Genomic DNA, 23,435 nt, shown 5'->3' with positions numbered 1-23,435 from the left:
CGGTCGGCGGGAACGCCCCTTTATAGCCCCTGTGACGCCACAGACAGCAAGCCAATCACTGCACTGCCCTTCTATAAGATGGTGGGGACCAGGACCTATGTCATCACGCTGCCCACCCTCTGCGTCCACCTTCATTGGCTGAGAAATGGCACTTTTCGCGTCATTGAAACGTGACTTTGGCGCGAAAGTCGCATACCGCATGGCCGACCCCACACAGGAATCGGGTCGGGTTTCATGAAACCCGACTGTGCCAAAAGTCGGCGACTTTTGAAAATGACCGATTCGTTTCTCTCAACCCTAGTGGAGGCTATATTTTTGTGCATTAGCTCTGTAGCTTATTAGGCTGCCTTATAAGGCTTCCTGATAGCTGCATTGCTGTTTGGACGCTGCTGTGCAAACCAACTGCTTTTTTAAAAGCAAAAATCCTGTTGCTCCTTTCTGCACAGTTATCTTGTTTATTTGTCCACACTTTTGTGTGCAGCAGTCCTTTTTATTGCTGCCATACGTTTCCTGAGATCATTGTAGGGAGATTGAAATTGTACTACAGTCCTTGTATTTTTTCATATATCTTCCAGCCACTTTGTGCCACTTAGATTGTGTTGTTTTATACACTGGGCCTGAGTTTTGGTTCAGTCTCCCCCCAAAAAAGGGGAGATTCAAATTCTCACAAAGTGGATCTACTGCAGTCCTGTTAGTTTGTCGTATATCAGCCAGCCACTTTCTGCACCTTAGATTACCGAGTTTTATACACTGGGCCTGAGTTTTGGTTCAGTCTCCCCCCAAAAAAAGGGAGATTCAAATTCTCACAAAGTGGATATACTTCTGTCCTGTTAGTTTGTCGTATATCAGCCAGCCACTTTCGGCCACTTACATTGTGTTGTTATTTGCACAGGGCCTGATTTTTTGTTGAGTCTCCCAAAAAAAGGGAGATTTAAAATCTCAACACGTTTATATACACCTTCTACCTTGTCTTACAGTACCATATAACGGTTGTTATTTTGGTTAGATTTTCCAAAAAATGTGGAAGTCTGGTGGAAGAGACCGTGGGCGGTGGTTGCCAGCTGGTACTGATGGTGCTGGTGGTGCATCTGGTGGTAGTGGCAAAAGCACAATAGCACCAAAGGCTGGAGGTGTTGAGCCAGTGTCATTGTCTGGCTACACAAGGCCTCGAAGGCTCCCTTATTTGAGAGTAGGAAAACGGCTTTTAAAGCCGAAGCAGCAGGAAAAAGTTTTGGCTTTCCTTGCTGACTCAGCCTCTAGCTCTTTCGCCTCCTCTTCAGAAAGTTCCAAACATAAAAGCAGCGAGTCGTCAGTGGATGCTCCTGGTAAGGAACAAGAAGTTTCCTTGTGTCCTTCACCCAAACCAAAAGTGAAGGATGTGACAGGCAACACTACAGGTTACTCCATGGAGCTCTTTACACATACCATGTCTGGGTTAGAACGGGAAATTGTTAACTGCCCATTACAAGATGAATCGGACATGGAGTGCACTGATGCACAGCCATAGCTAGATTATTATGCTGTTCCATTGACTCAGATTACTACATTGCCCTCGCAGTGTACTGAGCCAGAATCTGACCCTGATGAGACTATGATGCACCGTCACGAACGTTATAGCACCTTACACGGTGACACAGAGGAAGGTGCACATGACATTGAAGAGGAGGCAATAGATGACCCAGTTGTTGACCCAGATTGGCAGCCATTGGGGGAAGAGGGTGCCGCTGCCAGTAGCTCTGAAGCGGAGGAGGAGGATCCGCAGCAGCCATCTACATTGCAACAGCTGTCATCTGGCAGGCCCGTATCAGGCCAAAATTGTTTGTCAAAAACAAAATCAGTTTTAGGACAACGTGGCCATCCGGTGAAAGTAAAAGTAGCACAGCGTGCAATGCCTGAAAAGGTATTCCATAGTAGGAAGAGTGCAGTGTGGCAATATTTTAACCAAGATCCGAATGATCAGTCAAAAGTTATCTGTAAGAAATGCTCAAAGACCTTTAGCAGAGGGAAGAATCTTCAAAATTTAAATACAAAGTGCATGCTTAGACATTTAACCAGAATGCACTTGCAAGCCTGGCCTAACTACCAAACGTCCCGTACCGTTGGTGCACCTGCTCAGAATGAAAGGTAGTCAGCAACACTACATTGCTTCCCTCACTGTAAGCCCACCGGTTAGGACACCACCAGCAGCAAATGTGGAGGTTTCATCCCAAGGCCAAAGCAGTCAGAAAATCACAAGGTTCTTGGTAGGAAACACTGTATGTAGGCCAACATTTAGAATACCATCACCAACCCTCTCTCAATCCGCCATGTCCACCACCACCACCACCGCTAGTTCCACCATATACACCTCTCCAGTCCAGCTCACCCTACAAGAGACACTCGTTTGGAAAAGAAAGTACTCATCCTCTCATCCACGTACACAGGGTTTGAATGCCCACATTTCTAGACTAATCTCATTAGAGATGATGCCCTACCGGTTGGTTGAAAGCGAAGCTTTCAAAGCCCTGATGGCCTACGCAGTACCATGCTATGACCTACCCAGTCAACACTTCTTTGCGTGAAAAGCCATCCCAGCCCTCTACCAGCATGTCAAAGACCGCATTGTCCATGCACTGAGGCAATCAGTCAGTAGAAAGGTGCACCTCACAACAGATGCATGGACCAGTAGGCATGGCCAGGGACGTTACATGTCCATTACGGCACACTGGGTTAATGTAGTGGATGCAGGGTCCACAGGGGACAGCCATAGTGGGACAGTTCATTTCTTCCTAGCCCACGGTCTAGGAAGCAGTTGGCTGTAGGTGTTTGCCACCCGTCCTCCTGTTCCTCCAGAAGCGAAAGCTCGGCCACAGAGCACAGTCGCACGACCACTCCATCCGCAGCTGCCAGTGTTGCACACGAGGTGTCCCATTATGGAACAGCTAGTGGTAAGCGTCAGCAGGCTGTGTTAGAAATGAAGTGTTTGGGCGACAACAGACACACCGCGGAAGTACTGGCCAAATACTTGCAGCAAGAAACTCAGTCATGGCTGGGCAGTGTACATCTTGAGGCAGGCAAGGTTGTCAGTGATAACGGAAGGAATTTTATGGCTGCCATAGCCCTTACAGAACTGAAACACATACCTTGCCTGGCTCAAACCTTGAACCTGGTGGTGCAGTGCTTCCTTAAAAATTATCCGGAGTTACCAGCCCTGCTCCTGAAGGTGCGAAAACTTTGCTCGCACATCCGCCAGTCGCCCGTACACTCCAGCCGTATGCTGAACCATCAGCGATCACTGAATCTTCCTCAGCACCACCTAATAATCGACGTAGCAACAAGGTGGAACTCCACACTGCACATGGTTCAGAGGCTGTGCGAACAGAGGCGTGCTGTAATTAATTTGTGGGAGGATACACATACACGGGGAGGCAGTTGAATGGCAAACATGGAGTTGTCTGGTGTGCAGTGGTCGAAGCTCCAAGACCTCTGTCAAGTCCTTCAGTGTTTTGAAGAATGCATACGGCTGGTAAGTGCAGACGATGCCATCATAAGCATGAGCATCCCACTAATGCATCTGCTGATGCAAAGTTTGACGCACATTAAGGAGCTGGCGTCTGCAGCCGAGGAGGAGGGAAGCCTTGATGACAGTCAGCCATTGTCTGCTCAGGGAACTCTCCTGGACGAGGTGGCAGATGAAGAGGAGGATGAGGAGGATGATGGGGATGAATATTTATGGGAGGAGGATGCTTCTCAGGGGGCAATAGAAACTGGTGGCGTTGCAAGGTCAGGTACAGGGTTTTTGCGGGACACAAGTGATGTTGATTTGCAAGAAAGTGCTCCTCAAACCAGCATAAGTAGTGAATTGACACCTGGAACATTGGCCCACATGGCAGAGTATGCCTTGCGTATCCTAAAAAGGGACCCCTGTATTATCAAAATGATGACCGATGATGATTACTGGTTGGCCTGCCTCCTGAATCCACGATATAAAGGCAAATTACAAAATATCATGCCACATGAGAACCTTGAGCAAATATTGGCTACCAAACAAGCAACTCTTGTAGATTGTTTGATTCAGGCATTCCTAGCACACAGCGTCGGTGATGGTTCTCACACGAGCTGCAGGGGGCAACAGGGCAGAGGTGTTAGAGGTGCACAAATCTGAAGTGGCGTTGGACAGAGGGGTTTTATGACCAGGTTGTGGAGTGATTTCGCAATGACCGCAGACACGACAGGTACTGCTGCATCGATTCAAAGTGACAGGAGACAGCATTTGTCCAGTATGGTTACGAACTACTTTTCCTCCCTTATCGATGTTCTCCCTCACAGGTCATTCCCCTTGTATTACTGGGCATCTAAAATAGACACCTGGCCTGAATTAGCAGAATATGCATTACAGGAACTCGCTTGCCCTGCTTCTAGTGTGCTATCAGAAAGTCTTCAGTGCTGCTGGTTCAATACTGACCGAAAAATGGACACGTCTGGCTAACCAGAATGTTGATGATCTAACCTTCATTAAAATAAACCAATCATGGATTTCAAATTATTTTGCCCCACCTTCTCCTGCTGACACGTAGCTTGCCTGAAAAATGTCTTGCTTTTGGCCTCCTCTTACTGACTTCTCCAATTCCTCCATTTGCAGCTGCTGAATGTCCACCATAGGCCATTTTTATACCTCCCTAAATGGGCTGACTCCCCCCACAGGGCCGTGGTCACCACCTGGCGCAAGCACACGTGCGAGTACAATGAAGAGTCTCTGATGGTGGTGGTGCACAACCAACGTCAGACACACTGTCGTAATATGAGAGGCCCTGTGCCAGTACCGCCACCCACGAGATTGTTCCCCCCAGCTCGAACAGTGCTCTACCACTTGCAAAACTTACCTCTCCCTGCTCCACCACTGTGTAGTCTGTGCTGTTAAATCCTTCAATGGCACTGCCAATACAAATTTGTTGAATTTGAAATTGTTGAATTTGTTGAAATTGTATCCTCACTCATCCCTTGTAGATTGTGAGCCTTCGTGGGCAGGGTCCTCACTCCTCCTGTACCAGTTATGACTTGTATTGTTTAAGATTATTGTACTTGTTTTTATTATGTATACCCCTCCTCATATGTAAAGCGCCATGCAATAAATGGCGCTATAACAATAAATAATAATAATAATGATAGATGATAGTTAAAATATACAGGGGCCCTGACCTCCATTTAGACCAGTTAATACTTTACGCCTACTACCACTGTCTGCTACTCAGCAGAGGCAGAGGAGCCCAGCTATGCCGCCTGTTTAGTCCTTTTACCAATTTTGAACTGCTTTTAGCCTACTTTTTTATTTTGGGCCTACTAACTATGTCTGCGCCACTTATTACAATTGTCCTCCACTGAACAAGGCTATGCCGCCTGTTTAGTCCTGTTACCAATTTTGAACTGCATTTAGCCTTCTTTATTATTTGGGCCTATATCTGTGTTTCCTCCTCATCCTGCCCATTGCCCAGCCACTGCTAGATGAGTCTGCTGATACATTAACCCAGACCACTGCATTCCCCTTGCACTCTACACAGCCTGAATCTGACCCTGCTGAAAGTCAGGTTCCCCTTCCCGCATACTATACCACCTTACACGGGGACAAAGAGGAATATGCAGATGAAAGTGCAGGTTCCTTAATCAGGTAGGGGGTGGCATACTTGTTGGCGACGTCACTGGCGCAGGGCCCCTCATAGTACGCAAAAGTGTCTCTGGCAGTGGGAGGCGCCACCCACCGTCAAACACACCGCCATACTATGAGGGGCCCTGTGCCAGTGCCAACTAGTGGGCCCCCCCTGCTTGCTCAGGATCACAGCACTTGCAAAGTTGAAATACTTACCTCTCCCTGCTCCACCGCTTTGACGTATTCCGCGTTTCCTAGGCCCACGAAAATCTTGAGCCAGCCCTACCCCCCCACAACTTTAGCCAAATGACCCCCTGTTTTCAATGCCTAACTATTATTATGAAGTAAATTAAGATTGACAAGCTTAAGAAATAAGAATTGATGTTTTTGGCATTAAAATGGGCACTGTAGGTGTTTTCCTGTCCTCCACTCACTGCCGACTTTGATTCTCTATTGACTTGCATTGGGTTTCGTGTTTCGGTCAGCCCCCGACTTTTTGAAATAATCGGCCGATTTCACCCGACCTGACTTTTGACAAAGTCCGGTTTCGCGAAACCCGACTCGATCTTAAAAAAGTAAAAGTCGCTCAACTCTACTCAAGGTGCGCAAAACCCATTCAAGAAGTTTATTAACCCTTCAGGTGCTTCACGAGAACCAAAGCAATGTGGAAGGAAAAAATGAACATTTTACTTTTTACGCAAAAAACTTACTTTGGAACCAATTTTTTTTAGTTTCACAAGGGTATCAGGAGAAAATGGACCACAAAATTTGTTGTGCAATTTCTCCTGAGTTCTCCAATACCCCATATATGTGGAAAATCCACTGTTTGGGAGCATGGCAGGGCTCAGAAGGGAGGGAGCACCATTTGACATTTCAAACGCAAAATTGACTGGGATCAATGGTGGCGCCATGTCGCGTTTGGAGACCCCCTGATGTACCTAAACAGTGGAAACTCCCTAATTCTAACTCCAACCCTAATCCAACACACCCCTAACCCCAACTATAACCCTAACCACAACCCTAACAACAAAACACCCCTAATCCCAACCCTAACCATAACCCTGACCACAAGCCTAACCCTAACATACCCCTAAACCTAATCCCAATCCTAACCGTAATCCTAACCCTAGCCCTATCCAAAATCTATCCCTTGCCCTAACCCTAACCCTAAATTTAGCCCAACTAACTTTAGCCCAACTCTAAACCTAATGAAAAAATAGAAAAAAAAATTTTCTTATTTTTCACTAGCTAAGGGGGTGATAAAGAGGGTTTTTATTTACTATTTTTTATATTTTGATCTCTGTGTTAGTAACATAGTTAGTAAGGCCGAAAAAAGACATTTGTCCATCTGTTATGAAAGATAATTCAGAACCACAATGGACATAGAGGTCAGCGCACATACAGTGACCTGACAATAACCCAAAAAACGAGAACGAGCTCTGAGATGTGGGAACTCTGTTGACCGCAATCCCTGATTCTAACAAACCACACTAGAAGCAGCCGTGGATTGCGCCTAACGCTGCCTATGCAACTAGGCACGGCCTGAGACACTAGCTAGCCTGAAGATAGAAAATAAGCCTACCTTGCCTCAGAGAAATACCCCAAAGGAAAAGGCAGCCCCCACATATAATGACTGTGAGTAAAGATGAAGAGACAAACGTAGAGATGAAATAGATTTAGCAAAGTGAGGCCCAACTTTCTGAACAGAGCGAGGATAGGAAAGGTAACTTTGCGGTCAACACAAAACCCTTCAAAAACCACGCAAAGGGGGCAAAAAGACCCTCCGTACCGAACTAACGGCACAGAGGTACACCCTCTGCGTCCCAGAGCTTCCAGCAAGCAGAAAAAAACAAATTGACAAGCTGGACAGAAAAAAACAGCAAACAAATAGCAAAGAGGAACTTAGCTATGCAGAGCAGCAAGCCACAGGAACGATCCAGGAGGAAACAGGTGGCACTGGGTGGAGTTAAATAGAGAAACACCTAACGACCTCACCACATCACCTGAGGAAGGAAACTCAGAAGCCGCAGTAACACTTTCCTCCACCAACGGAAGCTCACAGGGAGAACCAGCCGAAGTACCACTTGTGACCACAGGAGGGAGCTCTGCCACAGAATTCACAACAGTACCCCCCCCTTGAGGATGGGTCACCGAACCCTCACCAGAGCTCCCAGGACGACCAGGATGAGCCATATGAAAGGCACGAACAAGATCGGGAGCATGGACATCAGAGGCAAAGACCCAGGAATTATCTTCCTGAGCATAACCCTTCCACTTAACCAGATACTGGAGTTTCCGTCTTGAAACACGAGAATCCAAAATCTTCTCCACAATATACTCCAACTCCCCCTCCACCAAAACCGGGGCAGGAGGATCAACAGATGGAACCATAGGTGCCACGTATCTCCGCAACAATGACCTATGGAATACGTTATGGATGGAAAATGAATCTGGAAGGGTCAGACGAAAAGACACAGGATTAAGAACCTCAGAAATCCTATACGGACCAATAAAACGAGGTTTAAACTTAGGAGAGGAAACCTTCATAGGAATATGACGAGAAGATAACCAAACCAAGTCCCCAACCCGAAGTCGGGGACCCACACAGCGTCTGCGATTAGCGAAACGTTGAGCCTTCTCCTGGGACAAAGTCAAATTGTCCACTACATGAGTCCAAATCTGCTGCAACCTGTCCACCACAGTATCCACACCAGGACAGTCCGAAGACTCAACCTGCCCTGAAGAGAAACGAGGATGGAACCCAGAGTTGCAGGAAAACGGTGAAACTAAGGTAGCCGAGCTGGCCTGATTATTAAGGGCGAACTCAGCCAAAGGCAAAAAGGACACCCAGTCATCCTGATCAGCAGAAACAAAGCATCTCAGATATGTTTCCAAGGTCTGATTGGTTCGTTCGGTCTGGCCATTAGTCTGAGGATGGAAAGCCGAGGAAAAAGACATGTCAATGCCCAACCTACCACAAAAGGCTCGCCAAAACCTCGAAACAAACTGGGAACCTCTGTCAGAAACGATATTCTCTGGAATGCCATGCAAACGAACCACATGCTGGAAAAACAATGGCACCAAATCAGAGGAGGAAGGCAATTTAGACAAGGGTACCAAATGGACCATCTTAGAGAAGCGATCACAGACCACCCAAATGACTGACATCTTTTGAGAGACGGGAAGATCTGAAATAAAATCCATAGAGATATGTGTCCAAGGCCTCTTCGGGACCGGCAAGGGCAAAAGCAACCCACTGGCACGAGAACAGCAGGGCTTAGCCCGAGCACAAATCCCACAGGACTGCACAAAAGTACGCACATCCCGCGACAGAGATGGCCACCAGAAGGATCTAGCCACTAACTCTCTGGTACCAAAGATTCCAGGATGACCAGCCAACACCGAACAATGAACCTCAGAGATAACTTTATTCGTCCACCTATCAGGGACAAACAGTTTCTCCGCTGGGCAACGATCAGGTTTATTATCCTGAAATTTTTGCAGCACCCGCCGCAAATCAGGGGAGATGGCAGACACAATTACTCCCTCTTTGAGGATACCCGCCGGCTCAGATACACCCGGAGAGTCGGGCACAAAACTCCTAGACAGAGCATCCGCCTTCACATTTTTAGAGCCCGGAAGGTATTAAATCACAAAGTCAAAACGGGCAAAAAACAACGACCAACGAGCTTGTCTAGGGTTCAAGCGCTTGGCGGACTCGAGATAAGTCAAGTTCTTATGATCAGTCAAGACCACCACGCGATGCTTAGCTCCCTCAAGCCAATGACGCCATTCCTCGAATGCCCACTTCATGGCCAGCAACTCTCGATTGCCCACATCATAATTACGCTCAGCAGGCGAAAACTTCCTGGAAAAGAAGGCGCATGCTTTCATCACCGAGCAATCAGAACTTCTCTGCGACAAAACAGCCCCTGCTCCAATCTCAGAAGCATCAACCTCGACCTGGAACGGAAGCGAAACATCTGGTTGACACAACACAGGGGCAGAAGAAAAACGACGCTTCAACTCTTGAAAAGCTTCCACCGCAGCAGAAGACCAATTGACCAAATCAGCACCCTTCTTGGTCAAATCGGTCAATGGTTTAGCAATACTAGAAAAATTGCAGATGAAGCGACGATAAAAATTAGCAAAGCCCAGGAACTTTTGCAGACTTTTCAGAGATGTCGGCTGAGTCCAATTATGGATGGCTTGGACCTTATCAGGATCCATCTCGATAGTAGAAGGGGAAAAGATGAACCCCAAAAATGAAACCTTCTGAACACCAAAGAGACACTTTGATCCCTTCACAAACAAAGAATTAGCATGCAGGACCTGAAACACCGTTCTGACCTGCTTCACATGAGACTCCCAATCATACGAGAAGATCAAAATGTCATCTAAGTACACAATCAGGAATTTATCCAGGTATTCTCGGAAGATGTCATGCATAAAGGACTGAAACACTGATGGAGCATTGGCTAGTCCGAATGGCATTACTAGATACTCAAAATGGCCCTCGGGCGTATTAAATGCAGTTTTCCACTCATCGCCTCGCTTAATACGCACAAGATTATACGCACCACGAAGATCTATCTTAGTGAACCAGCTAGCCCCCTTAATCCGAGCAAACGAATCAGATAACAATGGCAAGGGGTACTGAAATTTAACCGTGATCTTATTTAAAAGGCAGTAATCTATACAAGGTCTCAGTGAACCATCCTTCTTGGCTACAAAAAAGAACCCTGCTCCCAATGGCGACGATGACGGGCGAATATGCCCCTTCTCCAAAGACTCCTTCACATAACTCCGCATAGCGGCGTGCTCTGGCACAGATAAATTAAACAGTCGACCTTTAGGGAATTTACTACCAGGAATCAAATCGATAGCACAATCACAATCCCTATGCGGAGGTAGGGCATCGGACTTGGGCTCATCAAATACATCCCGGTAATCAGACAAGAACTCAGGAACCTCAGAAGGGGTGGATGAAGAAATAGTCAGAAATGGGACATCACCATGTACCCCCTGACAACCCCAGCTGGACACAGACATGGATTTCCAATCTAAAACTGGATTATGGACTTGTAGCCATGGCAACCCCAACACAACCACATCATGCAGATTATGCAACACCAGAAAGCGAATAACCTCCTGATGTGCAGGAGCCATGCACATGGTCAGCTGGGTCCAGTACTGAGGCTTATTCTTTTAGGCCAGGTTTAAGCTCAGGTAATACCGCCAAATGGTGCACAGATTTACGCTCGCGCAAGCGTCGACCGATCTGAATGGCCAAAGACATAGACTCATTCAGACCAGCAGGCATAGGAAATCCCACCATAACATCCTTAAGGGCTTCAGAGAGACCTTTTCTGAAAATAGCTGCGAGCGCACCTTCATTCCACTGAGTGAGTACGGACCACTTTCTAAATTTCTGACAATATACCTCTATTTCATTCTGACCCTGACACAGAGCCAGCAAATTCTTCTCTGCCTGATCCACAGAATTAGGCTCATCGTACAGCAATCCGAGCGCCAGGAAAAATGCATCGATATTACTTAATGCAGGATCCCCTGGCGCAAGGGAAAATGCCCAGTCCTGAGGATCGCCACGCAAAAAAGAAATAACGATCCTAACTTGTAGAACTGGGTCACCAGAGGAGCGAGGTTTCAAAGCCAGAAATAGTTTACAATTATTTTTGAAACTCAGAAATTTAGTTCTATCTCCAAAAAACAAATCAGGAATAGGAATTCTCGGTTCTAACATAGAATTCTGAACCACAAAGTCTTGAATACTTTGTACTCTTGCCGTGAGCTGATCCACACATGAAGACAGACCTTTAATGTCCATTGCTACACCTGTGTCCTGAACCACCCAAATGTCTAGGGGAAAAAAAAGGCAAAACACAGTGCAAAGGAAAAAAAATGGTCTCAGAACTTCTTTTTTCCCTCTATTGAGAATCATTAGTACATTGGCCTCCAGTACTGTTATGAAAGATAATTCAGAACCACAATGGACATAGAGGTCAGCGCACATACAGTGACCTGACAATAACCCAAAAAACGAGAACGAGCTCTGAGACGTGGGAACTCTGTTGACCGCAATCCCTGATTCTAACAAACCACACTAGAGGCAGCCGTGGATTGCGCCTAACGCTGCCTATGCAACTAGGCACGGCCTGAGAAACTAGCTAGCCTGAAGATAGAAAATAAGCCTACCTTGCCTCAGAGAAATACCCCAAAGGAAAAGGCAGCCCCCACATATAATGACTGTGAGTAAAGATGAAGAGACAAACGTAGAGATGAAATAGATTTAGCAAAGTGAGGCCCAACTTTCTGAACAGAGCGAGGATAGGAAAGGTAACTTTGCGGTCAACACAAAACCCTTCAAAAACCACGCAAAGGGGGCAAAAAGACCCTCCGTACCGAACTAACGGCACAGAGGTACACCCTCTGCGTCCCAGAGCTTCCAGCAAGCAGAAAAAAACAAATTGACAAGCTGGACAGAAAAAAAACAGCAAACAAATAGCAAAGAGGAACTTAGCTATGCAGAGCAGCAAGCCACAGGAACGATCCAGGAGGAAACAGGTCCAACACTAGAACATTGACTGGAGGCCAGGATCAAAGCACTGGGTGGAGTTAAATAGAGAAACACCTAACGACCTCACCACATCACCTGAGGAAGGAAACTCAGAACCCGCAGTACCACTTCCCTCCACCAACGGAAGCTCACAGAGAGAACCAGCCGAAGTACCACTTGTGACCACAGGAGGGAGCTCTGCCACAGAATTCACAACATCCATCCACTTCAGCCTATATTCCATCATAATAAATCCCCAGATCTACGTCCTTCTACAGAACCTAATAATTGTATGATGCAATATTGTTCTGCTCCAGGAAGACATCCAGGCCTCTCTTGAACCCCTCGACTGAGTTCGCCATCACCACCTCTTCAGGCAAGCAATTCCAGATTCTCACCGCCCCAAACAGTAAATAACCCTCTTCTATGTTGGTGGAAAAACCTTCTATCCTCCAGACGCAAAGAATGCCCCCTTGTGTCCGTCACCTTCCTTGGTATAAACAGATCCTCAGCGAGATATTTGTATTGTCCCCTTATATACTTATACATGGTTATTAGATCGCCCCTTAGTCGTCTTTTTTCTAGACTAAATAATCCTAATTTCGCTAATCTATCTGGGTATTGTAGTTCTCCCATCCCCTTTATTAATTTTGTTGCCCTCCTTTGTACTCTCTCTAGTTCCATTATATCCTTCCTGAGCACCAGTGCCCAAAACTGGACACAGTACTCCATGTGCGGTCTAACTAGGGATTTGTACAGAGGCAGTATAATGCTCTCATCATGTGTATCCAAACCTCTTTTAATGCACCCCATGATCCTGTTTGCCTTGGCAGCTGCTGCCTGGCACTGCCTGCTCAAGGTAAGTTTATCATTAACTAGGATCCCCAAGTCCTTCTCCCTGTCAGATTTACCCAGTGGTTTCCCATTCAGTGTGTAATGGTGATATTGATTCCTTCTTCCCATGTGTATAACCTCACATTTATCAGTTAAACCTCATCTGCCACCTTTCAGCCCAAGTTTCCAACTTATCCAGATCCATTTGTAGCAGAATACTATCTTCTCTTGTATTAACTGCTTTACGTTGTTTTGTATCATCTGCAAATATCGATATTTTACTGTGTAAACCTTCTATCAGATCATTAATGAATATGTTGAAGAGAACAGGTCCCAATACCGACCCCTGCAGTACCCCACTGGTCACAGCGACCCAGTTAGAGACCATACCATTTATAACCACCCTCTGCTTTCTATCACTAAGCCAGTTACTAACCCATTTACACACATTTTCCCCCAGACTAAGCATTCTCATTTTGTGTACCAACTTCTTGTGCGGCACGGTATCAAACGCTTTGGAAAAATCGAGACATACCACGTCCAATGACTCACCGTGGTCCAGCCTATAGCTTACCTCTTCATAAAAACTGATTAGATTGGTTTGACAGGAGTGATTTCTCATAAACCCATCCTGATATGGAGTTAAACAGTTATTCTCATTGAGATAATCCAGAATAACATCCTTTAGAAACCCTTCAAATATTTTACCAACAATAGAGGTTAGACTTACTGGCCTATAATTTCCAGGTTCACTATTAGAGCCCTTTTTGAATATTGGCACCACATTTGCTATGCGCCAGTCCTGCGGAACAGACCATGTCGCTATAGAGTCCCTAAAAATAAGAAATAATGGTTTATCTATTACATTACTTAGTTCTCTTAGTACTTAGTACTTAGTGATAGGGTCTATCACAGTGATCAAAATGAACCAATAGGAAAATGTCCTATTGTTGCCGGGTGTCAGTTGGCAGATCTCGGTGAGAGCACTGCGCATGCACTCGCCAAGAAGACGCTGGCGGCCCGTGGGGTCTTCATGGAGGGATGCATGGATACCAGAGGTAACAGGGGGGGGGGGTGAACGGAAGACCGGGGGACCCTCTTTCTCTTTCCTCTGATGTGCCATCACATCAGAGGAGAGAGAAATTTAATGAAAAATTGGCCTTTTTTTGCGGTCACCATTATACCGTTAATAATGGCGATCGCAACTCCGGGGTTAGCAAAAACAGACCCAAAACATGTTTTCTGGGGTGTCAGCTACCCCGGTAGCTGAGACCCCGGAGAAATTCCGATGCTGGGGGGCGCTATACACTTAAACCTCAGTGCAGTTAAAAAGCAGCGCTGTGGTTTAAGTACCCTTAACACTAAAAGGTGTTTCGTCGGTCGTTTAGGGGTTAAATGCATTTTATTTTATTTGTAAAAATCATTAAACATTCAAATGATTCTCTGTTTTTAAGCAGAACTGAAAAACTGTAAAAGCCCTACTTCCTATTTTCTATCATTGCAACATAATTCGAACATGAATTGCATTTTCTCACTAGATACGATACTAACATAGTTAGTAAGGCCGAAAAAAGACATTTGTCCATCCAGTTCAGCCTATATTCCATCATAATAAATCCCCAGATTTACGTCCTTTTACAGAACCTAATAATTGTATGATACAATATTGTTCTGCTCCAGGAAGACATCCAGGCCTCTCTTGAACCCCTCGACTGAGTTCGCCATCACCACCTCCTCAGGCAAGCAATTCCAGATTCTCACTGCCCTAACAGTAAAGAATCCTCTTCTATGTTGGTGGAAAAACCTTCTCTCCTCCAGACGCAAAGAATGCCCCCTTGTGCCCGTCACCTTCCTTGGTATAAACAAATCCTCAGCGAGATATTTGTATTGTCCCCTTATATACTTATACATGGTTCTCAGATCGCCCCTCAGTCGTCTTTTTTCTAGACTAAATAATCCTAATTTCGCTAATCTAGGTATTGTAGTTCTCCCATCCCCTTTATTAATTTTGTTGCCCTCCTTTGTACTCTCTCTAGTTCCATTATATCCTTCCTGAGCACCGGTGCCCAAAACTGGACACAGTACTCCATGTGCGGTCTAACTAGGGATTTGTACAGAGGCAGTATAATGCTCTCATCATGTGTATCCAGACCTCTTTTAATGCACCCCATGATCCTGTTTGCCTTGGCAGCTGCTGCCTGGCACTGGCTGCTCCAGGTAAGTTTATCATTAACTAGGATCCCCAAGTCCTTCTCCCTGTCAGATTTACCCAGTGGTTTCCCGTTCAGTGTGTAATGGTGATATTGATTCCTTCTTCCCATGTGTATAACCTTACATTTATCATTGTTAAACCTCATCTGCCACCTTTCAGCCCAAGTTTCCAACCTATCCAGATCCATCTGTAGCAGAATACTATCTTCTCTTGTATTAACTGCTTTACATAGTTTTGTATCATCTGCAAATATCGATATTTTACTTTGTAAACCTTCTACCAGATCATTAATGAATATGTTGAAGAGAACAGGTCCCAATACCGACCTCTGCGGTACCCCACTGGTCACAGCAACCCAGTTAGAGACCATACCATTTATAACCACCCTCTGCTTTCTATCACTAAGCCAGTTACTAACCCATTTACACACATTTTCCCCCAGACCAAGCATTCTCATTTTGTGTACCAACCTCTTGTGCGGCACGGTATCAAACGCTTTGGAAAAATCGAGATATACCACGTCCAATGACTCACCATTGTCCAGCCTATAGCTTACCTCTTCATAAAAACTGATTAGATTGGTTTGACAGGAGCGATTTCTCATAAACCCATGCTGATATGGAGTTAAACAGTTATTCTCATTGAGATAATCCAGAATAACATCCTTCAGAAACCCTTCAAATATTTTACCAACAATAGAGGTTAGACTTACTGGCCTATAATTTCCAGGTTCACTTTTAGAGCCCTTTTTGAATATTGGCACCACATTTGCTATGCGCCAGTCCTGCGGAACAGACCCCGTCGCTATAGAGTCCCTAAAAATAAGAAATAATGGTTTATCTATTACATTACTTAGTTCTCTTAGTACTCGTGGGTGTATGCCATCCGGACCCGGAGATTTATCTATTTTAATCTTATTTAGCCGGTTTCGCACCTCTTCTTGGGTTAGATTGGTGACCCTTAATATAGGGTTTTCATTGTTTCTTGGGATTTCACCTAGCATTTCATTTTCCACCGTGAATACCGTGGAGAAGAAGGTGTTTAAAGGGAACCTGTCACCCCGTTTTTTCAGATTGAGATATAAATACTGTTAAATAGAGCCTGGGCTGTGCATTACAATAGTGTATGTAGTGTACCCTGATTCCCCACCTATGCTGCAAAATACATTACCAAAGTCGCCGTTTTCGCCTGTCAATCAGGCTGGTCAGGTCGGGAGGGCGTGTTAACAGCGCTGTTTCTTCCTCAGCTTTACGTTGGTGGCGTAGTGGTGTGCGCATGTTGAGGTGACTAATCCACTGTGGGCACGTGAACAAGGATCAGGGTACACTACATACACTATTGTAACGCACAGCGCAGGCCCTATTTAACAGTATTTATATCTCAATCTGAAAAAACGGGGTGACAGGTTCCCTTTAATATGTAAGCTTTTTCCTCGTCATCTACAACCATTCTTTCCTCACTATTTTTTAAGGGGCCTACATTTTCAGTTTTTATTCTTTTACTATTGATATAGTTGAAGAGCAGTTTTGGATTAGTTTTACTCTCCTTAGCAATGTGCTTCTCTGTTTCCTTTTTGGCAGCTTTAATTAGTTTTTTAGATAAAGTATTTTTCTCCCTATAGTTTTTTAGAGCTTCAATGGTGCCATCCTGCTTTAGTAGTGCAAATGCTTTCTTTTTACTGTTAATTGCCTGTCTTACTTCTTTGTTTAGCCACATTGGGTTTTTCCTATTTCTAGTCCTTTTATTCCCACAAGGTATAAACCGCTTACAGTGCCTATTTAGGATGTTCTTAAACATTTTCCATTTAATATCTGTATTCTTATTTCTGAGGATATTGTCCCAGTCTACCAGATTAAGGGCATCTCTAAGCTGGTCAAACTTTGCCTTCCTAAAGTTCAGTGTTTTTGTGACTCCCTGACAAGTCCCCCTAGTGAAAGACAGGTGAAACTGTACAATATTGTGGTAACTATTTCCTAGATGCCCGACCACCTGCAGATTTGTTATTCTGTCAGGTCTATTTGATAGTATTAGGTCTAAAAGTGCTGCTCCTCTGGTTGGATTCTGCACCAATTGTGAAAGATAATTTTTCTTGGTTATTAGCAGAAACCTGTTGCCTTTATGGGTTTCACAGGTTTCTGTTTCCCAGTTAATATCCGGGTAGTTACAGTCCCCCATAACCAGGACCTCATTATGGGTTGCAGCTTCATCTATCTGCTTTAGAAGTAGACTTTCCATGATTTCTGTTATATTTGGGGGTTTGTAACAGACCCCAATGAGAATTTTGTTACCATTTTTCCCTCCATGAATTTCGACCCATATGGACTCGACATCCTCATTCCCTTCGCTAATATCCTCCCTTAAAGTGGACTTTAGACAAGACTTTACATAGAGACAAACCCCTCCTCCTCTCCGATTTTTACGATCCTTTCTAAACAGACTGTAACCCTGTAAGTTAACTGCCCAGTCATAGCTTTCATCTAACCATGTCTCGGTTATTCCCACTATGTCAAAGTTACCTGTAGATATTTCTGCTTCTAGTTCTTCCATCTTGTTTGTCAGGCTTCTGGCGTTTGCGAGCATGCAGTTTAGAGGATTTTGTTTTGTTCCAATCTCCTCGCTGTGGATTGTTTTAGAAATGTTCTTACCTCCCTTCTGAGTATGTTTTCCTGGGTCTTCTTTGTTCGAGTCTAATGTTTTTCTTCCCGTCCCCTCTTCTTCTAGTTTAACGCCCTCCTGATGAGTGTAGCAAGTCTTCTGGCGAATGTGTGTTTCCCAGGTTTGTTGAGGTGTAGTCCGTCTCTGGCGAGGAGTCCATCGTACAAGTAATTCACACCGTGGTCCAGGAATCCGAATCCTTGTTGTCTGCACCATCGTCTTAGCCAGTTGTTCGCATCAAGGATCCTGTTCCATCTCCTGGTGCCATGCCCGTCTACTGGAAGGATAGAAAAAAAAACTACCTATGCATCCAGTTCCTTTACTTTCTTCCCCAACTCTTCAAAGTCCTTGCAGAGTGTCGGTAGGTATCCTATCGGTCACATCCTTGATCATCGAACCTGGAAGGCAGCATACTTCTCTTGCGGTTATGTCCGGTCTGCAGATGGCTGCTTCTGTGCCTCTCAGTAGTGAGTCTCCCACCACCACCACTCTTCGTTGCTTCTTGGCTGTACTTTTTGCTGTCACTTGTTGCTGTGTGCCCTTTACTTTTTTGCTTGCTGGTATTGCTTCATCCTTAGGTGTGCCATCTTCATCCTCTACAAAGATTTGATATCGGTTCTTCAGTTGTGTGGTTGGTGATTTCTCCATGGTCTTCTTGCTTCTTTTGGTCACATGCTTCCACTCATCTGCTTTTGGAGGTTCTCTGACACTTTTTTCACCTTCTGTGACCAGTAGAGATGCTTCTGTTCTGTCTAGGAAGTCTTCATTCTCTTTGATGAGTTTCAAAGTTGCTATTCTTTCTTCCAGACCCCGCACCTTTTCTTCTAAAAGGGCCACTAGTCTACACTTCTGACAGGTGAAATTGGATTCTTCTTCTGGTCGATCTGTGAACATGTAGCACATGCTGCAGCTCACCATGTAGGTTGTCACATCGGCCATGTTGCCTCTAGATCCTGCTGACTTGCTGTGTGTTTTCCTTCTTGTGTAATCTACTCAGCCAAGCTTTTTTGCAATAATGTCCTACAGACAAAAATTTGTCCGCCGTAAGGCACGCGGTTTGGTGATGCTTTCCAAGCAGCTGGTCCCGGCCTGTACCCAACGATCTTCTTGCTTAGGGAGACTCTTCGCTTTTCCCAGAAGGCACCTGGAATATGCAAATTATCCTCCTCAAGCTTGAATCCCTGGTTTGGTGATGCTTTCCAAGCAGCTGGTCCCGGCTGTACCCAACGATCTTCTTGCTTAGGGAGACTCTTCGCTTTTCCCAGAAGGCACCTGGAATATGCAAATTATCCTCCTCAAGCTTGAATCCCTGGTTTGGTGATGCTTTCCAAGCAGCTGGTCCCGGCTGTACCCAACGATCTTCTTGCTTAGGGATACTCTTCGCTTTTCCCAGAAGGCACCTGGAATATGCAAATTATCCTCCTCAAGCTTGAATCCCTGGTTTGGTGATGCTTTCCAAGCAGCTGGTCCCGGCTGTACCCAACGATCTTCTTGCTTAGGGAGACTCTTCGCTTTTCCCAGAAGGCACCTGGAATATGCAAATTATCCTCCTCAAGCTTGAATCCCTGGTTTGGTGATGCTTTCCAGGCAGCTGGTCCCGGCTGTACCCAACGATCTTCTTGCTTAGGGAGACTCTTCGCTTTTCCCAGAAGGCACCTGGAATATGCAAATTATCCTCCTCAAGCTTGAATCCCTGGTTTGGTGATGCTTTCCAAGCAGCTGGTCCCGGCTGTACCCAACGATCTTCTTGCTTAGGGAGACTCTTCGCTTTTCCCAGAAGGCACCTGGAATATGCAAATTATCCTCCTCAAGCTTGAATCCCTGGTTTGGTGATGCTTTCCAAGCAGCTGGTCCCGGCTGTACCCAACGATCTTCTTGCTTAGGGAGACTCTTCGCTTTTCCCAGAAGGCACCTGGAATATGCAAATTATCCTCCTCAAGCTTGAATCCCTGGTTTGGTGATGCTTTCCAAGCAGCTGGTCCCGGCTGTACCCAACGATCTTCTTGCTTAGGGAGACTCTTCGCTTTTCCCAGAAGGCACCTGGAATATGCAAATTATCCTCCTCAAGCTTGAATCCCTGGTTTGGTGATGCTTTCCAAGCAGCTGGTCCCGGCTGTACCCAACGATCTTCTTGCTTAGGGATACTCTTCGCTTTTCCCAGAAGGCACCTGGAATATGCAAATTATCCTCCTCAAGCTTGAATCCCTGGTTTGGTGATGCTTTCCAAGCAGCTGGTCCCGGCTGTACCCAACGATCTTCTTGCTTAGGGAGGCTCTTCGCTTTTCCCAGAAGGCACCTGGAATATGCAAATTATCCTCCTCAAGCTTGAATCCCTGGTTTGGTGATGCTTTCCAAGCAGCTGGTCCCGGCTGTACCCAACGATCTTCTTGCTTAGGGAGACTCTTTGCTTTTCCCAGAAGGCACCTGGAATATGCAAATTATCCTCCTCAAGCTTGAATCCCTGGTTTGGTGATGCTTTCCAAGCAGCTGGTCCCGGCTGTACCCAATGATCTTCTTGCTTAGGGAGAGTCTTCGCTTTTCCCAGAAGGCACCTGGAATATGCAAATTATCCTCCTCAAGCTTGAATCCCTGGTTTAGTGATGCTTTCCAAGCAGCTGGTCCCGGCTGTACCCAACGATCTTCTTGCTTAGGGAGACTCTTCGCTTTTCCCAGAAGGCACCTGGAATATGCAAATTATCCTGGAATATGCAAATTATAACACTAAGTCATGTGTTTACAGCCAGCAGTTGTTATGAATCAGTTACTGTCTTTTGACAAAGATTTTCAATGTGTTTTTTTTTGCTAAGCCAACAATATTATATTCATTATGTAAAATTGAGGCAGATCACTGAGGGATCAGAGACCTGTCAGAAGCCATACACATGAATACCTAATCAGGGCACCACATGATAACACCCCCACACACCCGAAGGCTGCCCTGGATTTCATCAACCAAGGTATCATTTTAATCAGTATAACTGCGCCAACCTGACACTGTCTGTAGGTTACTGAGCACAATCCTGCTGACAGGTTCCCTTTAAAGTTGTTTCTTTTAAAAAAATATTGTACCACATGAACCACAGAAGAGTTATTATATTAAAATCAGAAGGAAGTTTATTAAAAAGAGAACTTGAACTTCAATCCAGTCCAAAATCTACATAAAGAATATGGGCCCGATACAGCAAACTTTTTACGCAAGTATTCTGGGGTAAAAAGCTTTGAAATTCTCATAATTTTGGTGCAACTTGCAGCTGCGCTGAAATTACGTGACTTTTTGTGTTTTCACACCATTTTCTCCCATCCATCCAACCATGCCGAGGTGTAACTTTAACATGGCTTCGGCACTCTTTGATTAAAATACGCTAACCAGGTGCATTGCATTTTTACAGTTTGCAGTGGCATTGGAGTTCATGTACAGTGGGTACGGAAAGGATTACAAGGAGGAGCACAATGAAATGGACAGCATGTGACAGCTTGTGACTAGTGTTGAGCGATACCTTCCGATATCCAGAAGTATGTGCGGGCCTACCAGGGCTCTGTGTGGGCCTACCGGGGCTCTGTGCAGGCCTACCAGGGCTCTATGCGGGCTGCCGGGGCTGTATGCGGGCTGCCGGGGCTCTGTACGGGCCTGTCAGGGCTGTATGCGGGCCTGTCGAGGCTGTATGCGGGCTGCCGGGGCTCTAGCCAACCTGCCGGGGCTGCCCAGGCTCTATGCGGCCAGCTGGGGCTCTGTGCGTGTGTGCAGGCATCATCCAATGGGACTACAAGTCCCATCGGATGATGCCTGCTACACTGACAGTGATTGACACATTAGCCAATGATGGGACAGTAGTAGTCCCATCTACAGTTGAGCGAATTTTATTTTTTTAGGATCGAGTCGGGTTTCGGGAAACCCGACTTTCTCAAAAGTCGGGTGAAATCGGCCGATTATTGCGAAAAGACGAGGGCCGACTGAAACACGAAACCCAATGCAAGTCAATGGGGAATCAAAGTCGGCAGTGAGTGGAGGACAGCAAAACACCTACAGTGCCCATTTTATTGCCAAAAACATTAATTTGTATTACTGAAGCTTGTCAATCTTAATTTACTTCATAATAATAGTTAGGCATTGAAAACAGGGGGTCATTTGGCTAAAGCTGTGGGGGTGGTAGGGCTGGCTCAAGATTTTCGTGGGCCCAGGAAACGTGGAATACGTCACGGCGGTGGAGCAGGGAGAGGTAAGTATTTCAACTTTGCAAGTGCTGTGATCCTGAACAAGCAGGGGGGCCCACTATTTGGCACTGGCACAGGGCCCCTCATAGTACGGCGGTGTGTTTGATGGCGCGTGGCGCCTCCCACTGCCAGAGACACTTTTGCGTACTATGAGGGGCCCTGTGCCAGTCCAACAAGTATGCCCCTACCACCTGATGAAGGAACCTGCACTTTCATCTGCACATTCCTCTTTGTCCCCGTGTAAAGTGGTATAGTATGCGGGAAGGGGAACCTGACTTTCAGCAGGGTCAAATTCTGGCTGTGTAGAGTGCAAGGGGAATGTAGTGGTCTGGGTCAATGTACCAACAGACTCATCTAGCAGTGGCTGGGCAATGGACAGGATGAGGAGGAAACACAGATATAGGCCCAAAATAAAAAAGTAGGCTAAAAGAAGTTCAAAATTGGTAACAGGACTAAACAGGCGTCATAGCTTTGTTCAGTGGAGGACAACTGTAATGAGTGGCGCAGACACAGTTAGTAGGCCCAAAAAAGTAAGTAGGCTATATGCAGTTCAAAATTGGTAACTAGACTAAACAGGCGGCATTGCTTTGTTCAGAGGAGGACAACTGTAAAGAGACGCTGACACAGTTAGTAGGCCCAAAAAAGTAAGTGGGCTAAATGCAGTTCAAAATTGCTAACAGGACTAAAAAGGTGGCATTGCTTTGTTCAGCGGAGCACAACTATAATGAGAGGCTGACACAGTTAGTAGGCCAAAAAAGTTAGTAGGCTAAATGCAGTTCAAAATTGCTAACAGGACTAAACAGGCGGCATTGCTTTGTTCAGTGGAGGACAACTGTAATGAGGGGCAGACAGTTAGTAGCCCAAAAAAGTAAGTAGGCTAAATGCAGTTCAAAATTGATAACAGGACTAAACAGGCGGCATTGCTTTGTTCAGTGGAGGACAACTGTAATGAGGGGCAGACAGTTAGTAGCCCAAAAAAGTAAGTAGGCTAAATGCAGTTCAAAATTGCTAACAGGACTAAACAGGCGGCATTGCTTTGTTCAGTGGAGGACAACTGTAATGAGGGGCTGACACAGTTAGTAGGCCCAAAAAAGTAAGTAGGCTAAATGCAGTTCAAAATTGGTAACAGGACTAAAAAGGCGGCATTGCTTTGTTCAGCGGAGGACAACTGTAAAGAGACGCTGACACAGTTAGTAGGCCCAAAAAAGGAAGTAAGCTAAATGCAGTTCAAAATTGCTAACAGGACTAAACTGGCGGCATTGCTTTGTTCAGCGGAGGACAACTGTAATGAGAGGCTGACACAGTTAGTAGGCCCAAAAAAA

The sequence above is a fragment of the Ranitomeya imitator genome, chromosome 6 (assembly GCF_032444005.1).
Source record: "Ranitomeya imitator isolate aRanImi1 chromosome 6, aRanImi1.pri, whole genome shotgun sequence".
Lineage (NCBI taxonomy): Eukaryota > Metazoa > Chordata > Amphibia > Anura > Dendrobatidae > Ranitomeya > Ranitomeya imitator.
The sequence above is the reverse complement of the archived record's forward strand: the minus strand, read 5'-3'. Positions refer to the sequence as shown.